Source organism: Chrysoperla carnea, chromosome X, assembly GCF_905475395.1.
Source record: "Chrysoperla carnea chromosome X, inChrCarn1.1, whole genome shotgun sequence".
Taxonomy (NCBI): Eukaryota; Metazoa; Arthropoda; class Insecta; order Neuroptera; family Chrysopidae; genus Chrysoperla; species Chrysoperla carnea.
In genome coordinates this window covers 405,001-415,258 of record NC_058342.1, presented here as the reverse complement: position 1 = coordinate 415,258, position 10,258 = coordinate 405,001, and the positions used below count along the sequence as shown (strand labels likewise).

General features: G+C 41.7%; 1 non-coding gene and 1 pseudogene across 1 annotated transcript; both read left to right on the top strand.

Moving 5' to 3' along the window:
- Nucleotides 1-1,593: 1,593 nt before the first annotated feature.
- On the top strand, nucleotides 1,594-1,748 carry LOC123303140. The gene has a single exon (XR_006535575.1). It is a non-coding gene; the product is annotated as a 5.8S ribosomal RNA (ribosomal RNA).
- A 642-nt stretch (nucleotides 1,749-2,390) lies between these two features.
- LOC123303176 overlaps nucleotides 2,391-10,258 on the top strand; it is a 10,814-nt pseudogene continuing 2,946 nt past the window's right edge.

Genomic DNA, 10,258 nt, shown 5'->3' with positions numbered 1-10,258 from the left:
TCCTTAGGAAAATGTAATTATCTAGTACTATGATGGACAGGTTTAAGATGTGTAACATGGCATTTTTTAATTTCGTTTGTATTAATATGTTTTACTTGTACAGAAGACGGGGTATTAAATTTTGTTATCACATATGGACCCGAAAATCTAACAGCGAATTTTTTATCAGTATCAAAAGTCGAAGATGGTTCCATGTTTTTAACCATAACCGTATCACCTATTTTTAGATTTGATTGAAGAGGATAATCTTTATACTTCTTTAAAGCTTTTACGTTCGCGGCATGAATCGCGACCTTCACATCATCTATCGAAAAATCGTTTTCAGCCAAATTAATACTATACGCTAAATCGAAAGGAGTTTTCAATTCTCTACCCAGAAAAACTTTTGCTGGTGTCGTATCAATAGAAGAATGGTACGTACGGTTGTAATTGAAAGTAACAGATTTCAATAATTCTGACCAAAACTTATGATTTAAATCTTCCATTTTTAAAACAGAGGATAAGTTTATTTTAATATTTCTATTGACGCGTTCGGAAAGATTGCTTTGGGCGTTGTAAGCTGAAATGAATACCGGTCGTACAGCGCATTTCATTAGGTAATCATTGTATAAATTTGACCTAAAATTCGGAGCGTTATCAGAAATAACAAAATCCACGTAACCATACTGACAAAATATATTTTTTAAATTTTTAACTGTTACAGCTGCCATAACCCTACGAGTAGGAATTGTAATTAGAAATTTGGAAAATCCGTCCATGGCTACAAAAATGTATTTAATTTTTCTACGGAATTTATTAACGGACCAATATAATCGATATACAAATGTGTCCAGACATTTTCTGGGGATATATATGTTGGTTTAACGACCATTGATTTATTGTATGGTTTCATGACCGCACAGATATCGCATTTATTAACAAAATTTTTAACCAACTGAAATAGATTTTTACACCAGAACCTTTTGGCTATATCTCTGTACAGTTTAGTAATACCGGAATGAGATAGATTATGAAAATACTGAAGTGTATAATTTAGAAAATTATCGGGAAGAACTATTCTTTTCACACGATTTTTACCCACGAATTTACACAAAAGACCATCCCGAATAAAGAAATCTTTGACATTGAAACCCGACTCGATGTCACGGTAAATGAATTTGCAATATTCTGAATTTTTCTGTGATTCTCGTAGAGATAAATAACCTTGCGGTTCTGTGTGAATAATATTAGATACTAAAAAAATTAATACATTTCTATAAAATATACCAAATATTAATTATTAAATCTAGCTAGCACTAACAAAAATATCAAAAATGTTATGTATATATTTATTAATACCATAATGTCTTTAATTTTTATATATATATATATATATATATATATATATATATATATATATATATATATATATATATATATATATATATATATTTAAAATAAAATATTTAAAAAAAAATGTATAATTTATATTCTAGAAAAATTTTTTTATTTTAAAAGAATTTATAAAGATATATAAATTAATAATTTTATTTTTTATATTAAAAATAAAGATTATTATTAATAATAATACTTACATTTAAAATTTAAAAAGATTACCCTGGACGGTGGATCACTTGGCTCGTGGGTCGATGAAGAACGCAGCTAATTGCGCGTCAACTTGTGAACTGCAGGACACATGAACATTGACATTTCGAACGCACATTGCGGTCCTTGGATACTGTTCCCGGACCACATCTGGCTGAGGGTCGTATACATTATATTATAATATAATAAAAGATTATTTTACATAAAATTTTTTTTATGAAAAAGAAATTTATCAATAATTAAAAAAGAAAATTTATTTTTTCATATTTAATTATAAATTGATAAATAAAATTTTTATAAAAGAAATGTAAAATTATTTATATATGAATGTTTTATGCCAAATATAAGAAAAAAATAAATATAAAATGTTTTTTAATAGCATTTAAAATATATATATTTTTTATTATTTGTCGACATTTTTTAATTAATATATCAATATTATTTTTATCATTTATATATAATATTATAAAACTTTATGTTAATAATAATATTAATAATAAATGATATTTAATAATATATTTAAAATATTAAATAAAGAAGAAAAACAAAAATATTATATATTAATATTTTGTTATGGAATATTTTATTTGTAATAAAATTTTCAATATACTCGAAAAAAATTAATATATATAATTATTTATTTTTTATTTTCTTCTCTTTAGATAAATATAAAAATAATATTATATAATAATATTATAAAAAAATTTGAGTATGAATAATTAAGAAAATTGTTTACTTATAAATATAACAAAAACATAATATATACAAAAAAAATTTTTGTTTTAATACTTCTTTAAAAACTTTTATGACCTCAGAGTAGGTGAGATTACCCGCTGAATTTAAGCATATTATTAAGCGGAGGAAAAGAAACTAACTTGGATTCCCTTAGTAGCGGCGAGCGAACAGGGATAAGCCCAGCACTGAACCCCGTGGCTGATAAACAGACACTTGGGGAATGTAGTGTTTAGGAAGATTCAATATAAACCTATTGTTTATATAATACATCCAAGTCCATCTTGAATGGGGCCATATACCCATAGAGGGTGCCAGGCCCGTAGTGATTATTATTGGATGATAGGTGAATCTTTCCTTAGAGTCGGGTTGCTTGAGAGTGCAGCTCTAAGTGGGTGGTAAACTCCATCTAAGGCTAAATATTACCACGAGACCGATAGCGAACAAGTACCGTGAGGGAAAGTTGAAAAGAACTTTGAAGAGAGAGTTAAAGAGTACGTAAAACCGTTCAGGGGTAAACCTGAGAAACCCGAAAGGTCGAAAGATGAGATTCATTTACTTTTTATCGTTAATCAACCAATTTGTACTAGCATGTGACAAAAATTTTTATTAGGAATTTATTTTTAGTAAAAATATATGCACTGCTGTATATTGTTAATTGTATGATAACGAGGTATGCACTTCTCATCTTGTAGGACGTTGCGACCCATTAAATATTAATCTATAGGCATTGGTGCGTTGATTAATGTACAATATTATTTTTTGATAATATTTTGTGTATGTTAAACGCCTATGTTTCTTGATTAATTGTTTGATGGTATTAATTATAAATTGATATTGAGTCGCGTTATTAACGCGTTCAGATCCACCACGAGTATAAATAGGTTTTTTTATTAAAACATATTATATATACGGATTTTATGCCGTTATATGATACTATTTAACTGTCAGTAGGTGTATGATAATGAACTGGCTCATTTTTTTTTATTAAAAATTTATCTGTCAGCGACGATATAGCTTTGGGTACTTTCAGGACCCGTCTTGAAACACGGACCAAGGAGTCTAGCATGTACGCAAGTCATTGGGAATAAAATATTTTTTCATCGAAATATTTATAAAAATTTTATGAAACCCAAAGGCACAATGAAAGTAAATATTATTTATATTTTTTAATATAAATGATAAAAGGAGGATATATTTATATTATGTATTAAATATCGCACTCCTAGGGCGTCTTATATTATTATAATTTAGTTTTCGGATTTTTATTATAATAGAGGCGCACCTAGAGCGTACACGCTGGGACCCGAAAGATGGTGAACTATGCCTGGTCAGGATGAAGTCAGGGGAAACCCTGATGGAGGTCCGTAGCGATTCTGACGTGCAAATCGATCGTCGGAACTGGGTATAGGGGCGAAAGACTAATCGAACCATCTAGTAGCTGGTTCCCTCCGAAGTTTCCCTCAGGATAGCTGGCGTTCATTATATAAGAGTCTCATCCGGTAAAGCGAATGATTAGAGGCCTTGGGGCCGAAACGACCTCAACCTATTCTCAAACTTTAAATGGGTGAGATCTCTAGCTTGCTTAAAAACATTATTTATAATGTGAAGCTATGAGAATATATTTTTTTGTATATATGGATCAGAGTGCCAAGTGGGCCACTTTTGGTAAGCAGAACTGGCGCTGTGGGATGAACCAAACGTAGAGTTAAAGCGCCAAAATTGACGCTTATGGGATACCATGAAAGGCGTTGGTTGCTTAAGACAGCAGGACGGTGGCCATGGAAGTCGGAATCCGCTAAGGAGTGTGTAACAACTCACCTGCCGAAGCAACTAGCCCTGAAAATGGATGGCGCTGAAGCGTCATGCTTATACTCTACCGTTAGTTGGTATTTTCGATAAAAGATATTTATCTTTTATCATGAAACCCTAACGAGTAGGAGGGTCGCGGTGGTGTGCGCGGAAGGATTGGCCGTGAGGCCATCTGGAGCCGCCATCGGTGCAGATCTTGGTGGTAGTAGCAAATACTCCAGCGAGGCCCTGGAGGACTGACGTGGAGAAGGGTTTCGTGTGAACAGCCGTTGCACACGAGTCAGTCGATCCTAAGCCCTAGGTGAAAACCGATGTTAATGTTTTGATGTGTTTAAATAAATATAATATATAAAAATATAAATACAATATTATTAATAAATATTATTGCTTTTTTTTTTTAAAAAACAATAAACATTATTAATAAATATGTATAAATATATATATATAAATATATACATCCATTGGGCGAAAGGGAAACCGGTTCCTATTCCGGTACCCGGCAGCGGAACCGTTTATAAGTCGGGCCCTCGTAAGAGAGTTCGTCAGGGTAACCTAAAAAGGCCTGGAGACGCCGTCGGAAGATTCAGGAAGAGTTTTCTTTTCTGTATGAGCGTTCGAGTTCCCTGGAATCCTCTAGCAGGGAGATAGGGTTTGGAACGCGAAGAGCACCGCACTTGCGGCGGTGTCTGGATCATTCCCTCGGACCTTGAAAATCCAGGTGAGGGCCACGTGGAGGTGTCGCGCCGGTTCGTACCCATATCCGCAGCAGGTCTCCAAGGTGAAGAGCCTCTAGTCGATAGATTAATGTAGGTAAGGGAAGTCGGCAAATTGGATCCGTAACTTCGGGATAAGGATTGGCTCTGAGGACCGGGGCGTGTCGGGCTTGATTGGGAAGAAGGTTATGGCCAACGTGCCGGGCCTGGACGAGATGAAACCATGTACCCTCACATTATCATATATTATGTACCGACATATTATATACATTTTATGTTTATTATATTAACTGTGCATTTAATGTAATGTAATGTATCTAGCTGCTGTATATTGTACTTGTATGATATGTGGTATGTGATGATATTATTTACTTATGTTGGTGTATATGTTGTATAATAAGTTATGCATTTAATGTTGTATATGCACGGGCATAATTATTATGTGTGTGTTGTTTGGTGTGTGTGTGAATTCGAGTTCGGTCCCGTGCTTTGGCCTCCTACGGAACTTTCTTGCTGCGAGACTTTACTCAACATATATAAATAAAATAATTTAATTGAAATATACTTGTATACGTAGATTTTATTATTTATTATATATGCGTATCGTTCTCTTCGGCCGCCATTTAACGGTTAACTCAGAACTGGCACGGACTAGGGGAATCCGACTGTCTAATTAAAACAAAGCATTGCGATGGCCCCAGCGGGTGTTGACGCAATGTGATTTCTGCCCAGTGCTCTGAATGTCAACGTGAAGAAATTCAAGCAAGCGCGGGTAAACGGCGGGAGTAACTATGACTCTCTTAAGGTAGCCAAATGCCTCGTCATCTAATTAGTGACGCGCATGAATGGATTAACGAGATTCCCACTGTCCCTATCTACTCCTGCCACCGGCCGCAGTGCCGGTGGGACCAGAGCACACTGGTATCAGGCGGGTCCCCGGGTGGCGGATAGGGGGGCTTGATCGGTTTGCACCAACCACTGATTGAGTGGAGCTTGCTCTCCCGGACCAAAGGTCGCGCGTATGGGAAGGAAAACCCATCTAACCAATACCCTGTGATGTCCCGTGGCGTTTGTGGCTGTATATTCCTAATGTATTGATGTATTCCTATTTGTGGCTGGCCATTTCGGCGAGTGCACCGGGCGTGCCCGATCCCGGTGTCGTATTGGCTTTGCGGCACCCTGGTGAAGGCTATTGTACAGTCTACGGGCTGTGCAATCGAAGTGTTACTCGTTCGGAGTGGTGAACGACGAGCTTCGGACCCTGGCCAGGAAGTGTGCGTTGAACACAGGGGTCGGAACCTGTGTTGCTCCGAGCGGGTTTTGGCGTGTCTGCGTACGGTATGGAAGGTTTTATACCTCTCCATATCGGCGGCGTCATTAATGGGTGTTGGTCCCCTGAGTACAGGGGTGGGATGTGTAAATACCTACGGGATTTGCTCATCCCTGGGTGTACCCGTTATCAGCAATACCCGGCTCGCTCCCTCACACACGATGAGTCGTAACTTCGCTGTAATGGAAAATATTGATGTATCAAAGCCTTTGTCAAGCACTGCTGGGAGTGCAACTGCGGGGGAGATGTCACCGTCCGGAACTGGTGGCCCGAGCGGCGCCTCGGTAAACACTGTACCGTCCGTGGGGGGTCTGACGCAGGCTGGTCCTGCGAGTGGCACGAGAGCGTCACTGAAGAGGAGCAGCACAAGCTCTTCAGCTAAAATAGGAAGTGAGGTGGTGGTGGCAAAAAAACTGCCACAGGTCGAGGAGATGGATACATCTCAGGCAGAAGAACGACGGAAGCGGGAGAGAGCGGGCTCAACCAATTCGGATGGGTCCCCGAAGGGTTTTAAGAAACCTCGAGTGGTTCCACCGGGGACGCCTGGCTCGAGTGTCGCGGTGGGGTCATCGACGAACAGTGCGGACAGAGGCACGTCGCAGACGGACCGGAATGTGTGTCCTTGTAGGGAAGGGGACCCGTTGCGCGGTATGGACGCCGTAATAAGGCGTTTTGCAAACGTTATTGCTGCCGCTAAGCTATCCGGAAAAAAGAAGCACGACTTCTTACGGGCAGCTAATAAAATGCGTGACATTGCGAGTCATGCAGTGCGCAGCCTTGAGGCGCAATTGATGGCGGCCAAGACAGAATTAGCCATATTACAAAATGGGATGGGAGGTAGCCCTCAAGTTACGAGCATGGTACAAAGAAGGCCTGAGACGGTACCAGCACGGGGTGCCGAGGCTGCGGGGCCTAGGCGGCTTTACAATGAGGCACTTAATTCAGGCACCGTGCAGTTACGTAATGATGCACCAGCTGTGGCCCCAACGACGGAGGGCACTGGGAACTCCTCCGAATGGGTGGAAGTTAGGAAGAAGGGGCGTAAGAGTAGGAAGAGAAGGAAGAGGAAGGCTAAGTCCTGGCCGGTCTTGGTTAAAGGGGTGGATGGGCCAATGGAGGCGGCGGCTGTTAGGGCCAAGCTAGCGGCGATTGAGGATAGCGTGGAGGCGAGGGTAAGGGCGGTCCGGGAGATACGTGGGGGTGTTGCCATGGAGGCGGCCTCTAAGGCGGACCTACAGAAACTCAAGGAAAGTGAGGAATTTAAGAAGTGCGGGCTCACGGTGGAAGAGCCGTTAGGTACACCTCCACGTATGCTAATTTATGATGTGCCACGTAAATGGGACGATGACTCCTTGCTCAAGGAGTTCCACCGTAAAAACATGAGTGGAATGTGCACTACAGAGGAGTTCCATGAAAGAGTGCGTTTAGCGGGGAGATTTGGCAAGGGTGATTGCGTAAGCGTGGTTTTAGAGATACCACTGAAGTGGCGTCAGCCACTTATCAATAAAAAAAGGGTGTTTTTGGGTCTAAGAAGCATGCGTGTCAGGGAACACGACATGGTTAGGCAGTGCTACAAATGCATGGCGTTCGATCATATTATGGCAGAATGCACTCTCACTAAGAGAGTGTGTTGGAACTGCGGTGGCAGTGACCACTTGAGTGCAAATTGTAAGAGCCCACAATCTTGTGGCAATTGTGTCAAGAAAGGTTGGTTAGCAATGGCTGCCACACATAGTGCGTCGTCCATGGGGTGTCCAGTGTATGCCCAAAAATATGAGAGGCTACAGGGGCGCATTAGAAAGGACTAATGGCCCCCCAAAATAAATTTAGAGCGGTCCAGTTCAACTGTCAGCGGTCATACGCTGTCATGGCTGAGCTGGGACCTGTGTTAGTAAAGAAGAGGGTGGGAGTAGCTCTATTGCAGGAGCCCTACACGGCTAACGGGGCCATCAGGGGTTTGCCAGCTTGGATGCGTACGTACGGGGTGGGACGGCATAAAGCTGCCATTGTCATAAGTGATCGGTCCCTTGAAAGCATGATGTTGGATGAACTAACCACAGAGACCTGTGTGGTTGTATGGGTCAGGGGTGATTTTGGCGAAGCATATATGTGCAGTGCATACTGTGCTCCAAGGGGTAACATTGATGTCGTGCTAGGACGGCTAGATGTTGTATTGGATGTTTGTAGGAGAAGACTCCTAATTGCAATGGATGCCAATGCAACATCTGCATTATGGCACAGTAAGGGAGACAACAGGGGACGGCCCTCTGTAACGAGAGGGACAAGACTCTCTGAGTGGATTCTACAACAGGGAATGGGAGTATTAAACCGACCAAGTTGTCTATACACTTTCGATGGTCCTAGGGGTATGAGCGACATCGACGTTACGCTTAGTATAGGGGATTGGGGGGCAAGGGATTTTAAATGGACGCTGGTGGATGGTGGCATCAGCGACCACAATATGATTCTACTTGATCTCGAACATGACCGGGGAACAGGGAGGGTGGAACATCTGGACTGGGGCGTTGTAGGTGTGGATTGGGATGCATACCGGAGCTACTTACAAGACCTAGTAGCTCAAGTAGGAATGGAAAGTTTCCTTCAGCTGAGCATGCGAGACAAGCTGGTGAAAGTTAACCAGTGGATCAGCCAAGCAAATGAGGCATGTCTGGTGAGAAAACAGAGGCTCCCAGGGCGTAAAGTTGCATGGTGGGATGCTGACTTGAGCCAACTCAAGAGCAGGCTACGAAGGCAGCGTCGGGACCTGCAGAAAGAGATCGCGAGACAGGGTGGCTTAATAAACGTGAAAAAGCGGCAATATAAGAATATGCGAAGACAATATGTCAATGCCATAAAAGAGGCCAAACAGTCTCATTGGCATGAGATAGTCCGACGAAGTGGTCCGTGGGGTACGGCATATAGAGTATGTCGTAACACTGACATTAAGAACATAGGCTCTATAAAGGTGCGTGATGGGTGGACACGTACGTGGGATGAAAGTGCCAGGGTCCTGCTTCATGCGTTCTTTCCAGGAGCCATTGAAGTACCGGAACCACAAGAAGGGGATATTATAAGACATCCTCTGACTCAGGACGGGGAGTCCCGGATCCTGTGTCAAGAGGATGTTGAGTCGTCAGTCTGTCGTATGAGGATGGGCAAGGCTCCTGGTATAGACGGGATCAGAAATGAAGTAATCGCCAGGATATGGGAAGCTGTCCCGGAGGTGATTACGGATCTGTTCAACTCGTGTTGGGAGGGTGGATACTTTCCAGGACCTTGGAAATTGGCTAGAGTTGTGGCTCTCCCAAAGGGTCCGAATAAGATCTTGAGTGACCCGGGGTCTTACAGACCTTTAAGCCTGTTAAGTGGTATGGGCAGGGTCCTGGAAAGACTGATGGTCGATCGGCTTGAAGCAGCCATGGAGGGTGGGTGGAATGAGGCCCAATATGGCTTCAGGAAGGGCCGAACCGTTGAGGACGCCTGGCTAAAGATGGTACAGTTAGTGAATATTAGTAGATGCAAATATGTCCTGGGAGTCTTTGTGGACTTTAGGAATGCATTCAGTTGTTTGTACTGGGAGCTGGTTAAGCAGAAGCTTCGTGATGCTGGGCTCGAGGAATCTGACCTACGCATGTGGGACAGCTACTTTACGGACAGGTATGCGGGGATGATGTCAGGCAGGAAGTGTGTCTGGGTCCAAATGACCAGGGGTTGTCCACAGGGTTCCATAGCGGGTCCAACGTTATGGAACCTGTGTATGAATGAGTTGCTGGAGAGGTTGACTAATAGGGGGGTTAAAGTTGTGGCGTATGCCGATGATCTCCTCATAATGGTTGAGGCTGTTAGTAGAGGAGAGGCACTGGAAGGGGTGGAAAGAGTCATGACACCAGTGGTTGAATGGGGTGAACAAGTGGGTGTAGACGTGTCAGACACGAAGACAGTCTGCATGCCACTTAAAGGGAGGATAGGTACAGACAGACGACCAAGATATGTGACGAGGGAGGGAGAGATCAAGCGTCTTGTTGTGGTCGCTGATGTTGAATACCTGGGTTTGCGCATGGGCCCAGGTATGAATATGAAGAATCAC